At 40.9% G+C, this 5,528-nt stretch overlaps 1 pseudogene; it reads left to right on the top strand.

The window, feature by feature from the left end:
* Positions 1 to 375: 375 nt before the first annotated feature.
* On the top strand, positions 376 to 2,807 carry LOC118420562 (annotated as a pseudogene).
* Positions 2,808 to 5,528: the final 2,721 nt, after the last annotated feature.

Genomic DNA, 5,528 nt, shown 5'->3' with positions numbered 1-5,528 from the left:
GTACCGACACAGCGGTGAGACTTTGTTTACGTAACTAATGACTGGTTCTAAGACAACAGCAATTGACTATTGCGCTATCAAGATTTATAAGCCACTATGAGCATGTTTGTATATGTATATATGCCCCCGCCAAATGCTTAAATATTTACGGTAACATGCCACAAAGCTTCTTGACAAACGTGTAAGGTTCTAATATGTATGACCATACTACATGGCATTTATGTAGACAAAAGACCGAAAATCCTTCAAACTTTTGCCAAGTGTTTTTTTTTCATGTTGTCTGATCTGACCTTGTCCAAATACGGCGCATCTAAGATTGTACTATTCTTTTGTCTCTTACTACATCCTACCGAACCGGTTTTATCTGCCCACACAGCTTTACCGACCCTAGAGCCCTGACTGTGTCTCTGTGAAAGCATCCTGTAGTGCGTTGATCTAAGCATCAGCGTATCTCGGTAAGTGCATTTTGTACTGACTACGATTTTAGTTAATAATATGTATTGATGAATATGACCATATGTCCTTTGTACTCTAAGAATCTAACGACAAATAGGGGCATGTACATGAAGGTTAGACAAAGACATCCAGGTAAACAATATCCAAAACCGAGATTTACTTTCGGACGTTTGGTCACACATCATTAAACCGAGTCAATTTACGACTACTGGTAGGCCTAGGTATGTTTTTGAATGTCGATGTCCGGACATTGGTTTCATAAAAAAAGAAGGAAACTGTTATTGTCTTATTGTGTGAGTAGCGCGGACCAAAAACAAGGTAGGGTCTATGCTAACATTCTTGCTTAAGTTGAACAAATGCCCGTTGTGAATTATTACCTCCATGAAATGTCATGGAGGTTATATTTACCTCCATGAAATGTCATTGATGTTATATTTTCACCTGTGTTTGTGTGTGTATTTGTGTCCGTGAACATGATAACTCAAGAACGGCTCGGTGGATTGGTTTCATACATTGTGTGTTGGTAGTGTGTGATGAAAGCTAGAAATGATTGATTTTGGGCCCCCTAGCTGGCGGCTTCCCTTGGTATTGCAGCGCATCTTCCGGTTTGGCTATATCATGCTCTGAATAAGTTATGTTTACGAATTTTTTAGTTTTAGATAGCTCTTGTGCTCAGGAATAAGTGACTTAAGTTTGGGCCCTCTAGCAACTAGTTTTGGTATAGCAGGGGCATTTTTGTCAAAAAAATTTGAAGTAGATAACTCAAAAAGGGAACAACGAATATTAATGATTTTTGGTGAGTATGTTCCTTAGACAATGCTGTATAAAACAAAATACTAATTATGCAAAATAGGAACACATTTGCATATTTAATTAGACTAATCTATCATAGCAGTTTTTTTCAAATGTATCTGTTATCCCGGCTATGCTATGGTCCTGACATTTGGGTGGTAGATAGCTTTTAGCGTCGTAACAAAGTGGAGAAAGTTTTAGCCCCCTAACATTTAATTGCGGAACTGCAGGGGCATTTTTGTCGACACTCCAAAGAATGTAACGATTGATTACCATTATTTCAGGCATGCAGGTAGCTTAGGCAAAGCTAAAACCTGCCGTATCGTTTTGATTAGTTGGTTCTTTTTTCATAATTTTTGCAGGATCTGGAGTTTGGCTAATATGGCATCGAAACTCGTACCTCACTTGAAACAAGTTGCGGGGGAGGATGGACGAGATTTTCCCCGTACAAGTGCAGCTATTGTGAAAAGGAGTTTCGCCGCAAAAGTAAGCTCAACCGACATCTGCGAACGCATACCGGTGAGAAACCGTACAACTGTGAACATTGCAACAAAGGCTTCAGTCAGTCAACTCAGCTGAAGACTCACATGCGGACTCATACGGGGGAAAACCGTACAGGTGTGAGGAGTGCAGCAAGCAGTTCAGTACATTGTCAAATCTAAAGAGTCACATGAGAACCCACACAGGTGAGAAACCGTACAAGTGTGAGACATGCTGCAAGCAGTTCAGTAATCTTTGTAACCTGAAAATACACATGAGAACTCACACTGGGGAGATACCGTACAGGTGTGAACATTGCAACAAAGGCTTCAGTCAGTCACCTCACCTGAAGGCTCATATACGGACTCACACGGGGGAAAACCCGTACAGATGTGAGGAGTGCAGCAAGCAGTTTAGTGCACTGTCAGATCTAAAGAAACACATGCGGACCCACACTGGCGAGAAACCGTACACATGTGATGCATGCAGCAAACAGTTTAGTCAGTTGTGTAATTTGAAGGAACACATGCGAACCCACACTGGTGAAAAACCATACAAGTGCGAAGAGTGCAGCAAACAGTTCACTACGTTGTCAAATTTTAAGAGGCACATGCGGACTCACACCGTACAAGTGCCAGGTGTGCAGCAGACAGTTCAGACAGCTGGGTACTCTAAACAGACACATGCGGACTTACACCGTTGAGAAACCGTACAGATGTGAGGCATGCTGGAAGCAGTTCCGTGAGCTGGGAAATCTAAAGGAACGCATCCGGGCTCACACTGGTTAGAAACCGTACAGGTGTGAAAATTGAAAATGAAGCTTTCGTCAGTCACGTAGTCTTTGTGCCCATATGCAAACTCACATCGGTGAAAGTCTGTGACGATAACATGTACATGTGCATATTGTTACACAGTAGGAAAGGATCTTAAGCTTGAAAAAGTTTGCCACTTGATCATTTTTACTTTACAAAGGTGACCTTTGAGTTACCGTTTTAATTCAGCAGTATAGTCACTACATAGAACCGAATTTCAGCATAGTAGTTACTATCGCCATGTGCCCTACTTGATTATATCTAGAGCTGTTGACAGTCACTGTTGTTCACTGGTGTCAGAAAGATTGCAAAACATCGCTGGACATAATAGCCATCGCACTTAGATTAGTTTTTCTATGTATATATCTAATTACTCATTGACAAGTTTTTATTATCCTTTATTAGTCATTTTAATTTCTGTAAATACACTATGGACATGGATCAAAGGCGTTTAGAATTAGCTTCGTAAAAAGATTCAAAAACAGATGTTACTATCTATTGGTTACCTTTATGATATGCTGTAAGATGTTGGAGTTTTTTATTTTATTTACCGCAACTAAGTTTTCTCAATGAGATAGTGTCCTTTATGTGAAGTTGTCTTTGATGTCAAACGTTATCTTTTTCCTACCCACAGAACTTGTATGGTTTGCATGCAATTGTATTGCGACACAACACCACACAACATAGCACAACACCTCGCGACTCAATACGACACCAAACAAGACATGACCAACACAAAACAATACAAAACAAAACAACATGACCCATGTACAACACTACACATGTACAACATAATACGACACAACACGACTTATGTACAACACGACACAAAACGACATATGTACAACACAACACATGTATAACTGTACACTACACAATTTGAAATACGACACAACACTACATACGTACGACACGACACGACATAACGCGACATAGGTACAACACGACACGACAAATGTACAACACAACACAACACAACATTGCACGTCAAGACACAACACAGCAATTTTCAATAGAAGACAAGGGTAAGACAGGGTCAAGATGCAAATGAGGGGCTCCTCCTAGGCCCGAGAGAAAACGTTACCTCCTGTAACAAAAACAACATCAGCTAATTGACTCATTTGCATTAACTTCGCCTTTATTTTTATCTTATCCTTGTCTCCTATTGAAAAATCCAAGATTGTATTCAGTCACTTGAGTTACTGCTATTTGGCTTATCGTATTACCAGGATGTCTAACCTTCATCGTTATAACACTAAGTAGCCATTTGAAGTCTTGGTAGACAATAGTTTTGTAAGCGTTAGGAATAATATTTTCCCCAAAAAAATCTTCCTGTTGCTCTAAAATCATATAAACATTTTATCAAGCAGTCATTCCTCTGGCAAAAATAGTTTGGGCAGGATTTGCAATAATATTGTACAAAAAAGCATTCCTTTCCGGTGCTCTAAATGAATATAAACATAACACTTCGTATTGATTCCTCTGGTAAAATAGCTTTGCCAGCGCTTCCAATGATATTGTACGAACATGTAGAGTTCCACGAACCCATATCTATGATACTATAAATGCATTCAAGTTCGTAGGGCCTATGGGTTTAATTTCGCGTTGCGTTAACGGGAAAATGGAGTGCTCGTGATGATTTTCTGTTCTCAGTAGCGCCATCCCGCGAATTTAATTGCATTCATAGTACTGTACTATAGTAACATACTGTATCAGGGCGCCTCTAGGAACCGCCAGTCGGAAACCACTTACTGGTTACAGTGGAAGGGACAGAACTCTACTAACGGACAGAACAGACTTTTGACTTTGACAGTGCGGGTGTGCTGGTGTGATCAACTGTCATTGATTCCTCTGGATACTACATTTCTATTGTGGTGTTGTACAATACATAAAATGGATAGATATGTGTCTTGCAAGTAGCAAGTACCTCATATATTTCACAATTACCACACTGTTAGGGCATATGCGGCGCAAGTAGAGGACAGGAGGAAAATGTCCGTGCTGGTTTTGTTTTGAGTTCGCGCACAGCACGAAATCTGGTATTTAAGCAAGCTTAAACTCAACGTAAACGCGACGTTTCTGCACCCTTTCCGCAACTTAACGACTTCTTTCCGTAAACGTAAAGATTCCCTTTAATGCTACCTTTACGTTGGCACTTATAAGTACAGTTCTGCACTTATTTACGTGCCTTTCCGCAACTATTAGACGCTTAAAGGCGTCGTTAATAACAGTATTTCCATACCCAATACGGGCGGAAAGCGTGCGTTTCTTAAGACTTTTCCGTGATCTTTTGACCACCTTTACAATCGATTTCCGTAACGATTTCCCCCACGTTTATGTGTCGTTCACACAGCCTGAAAGGTACGTAAAGATGTGCGGAAACGTACCTATCCGAACGCGTTCCGTGATCTTTTCTTGAACTATAGTTGCGCGTTTATTTTTAGTAAAGGCGGCGTAAGTTTAAACCTTTCCGCATATTTAGGTTGGTTTTATGTGTTTTGTGTGGCTTAACTTTCCGCACCATGTGCATTGGGTATGCGTGTCTCATTTGGTTATAATCATACCTACTAGGTACCTGAGGCTTCTTCGTCTTAACTATCTTTTAATTCTTATTGTGGATTTGGTCGACCGAGGGAACAATCGGTGTACAGTATCCACGAATCTCCGCTACATTCAAGTCCACAATTTGGAGTCCAGTGTCGGGCCAAGGAGGTTAAACCTTGGTCGGGCGATACGTCTGGAAAGACGTCATTTCAAGCACCATTTAGTTCCATCTTGTCATCACACTAGAAAAATCCGCTGAGATTCCCGAGGATGGGCACTGTTTCGTTATGGCCGTGCTTTCCATGTAGGCTCCGCCAGCTGATGCTGGTCAAGACGACACAATCTTGAATTCACCCTGAGTTGTGCCCCGTTGAAGTCTCTCCAGCATACTCCGTTTCTGACAAGCCGTGAGTGTCCTAGTATTCGTTCCGTCTTGTAGTTCCG

Source organism: Branchiostoma floridae, chromosome 8 (genome assembly GCF_000003815.2).
Source record: "Branchiostoma floridae strain S238N-H82 chromosome 8, Bfl_VNyyK, whole genome shotgun sequence".
NCBI classification, from domain to species: domain Eukaryota; kingdom Metazoa; phylum Chordata; class Leptocardii; order Amphioxiformes; family Branchiostomatidae; genus Branchiostoma; species Branchiostoma floridae.
Note: the sequence above shows the minus strand (reverse complement) of the source record. Positions and strands in the feature narration are given on the sequence as shown.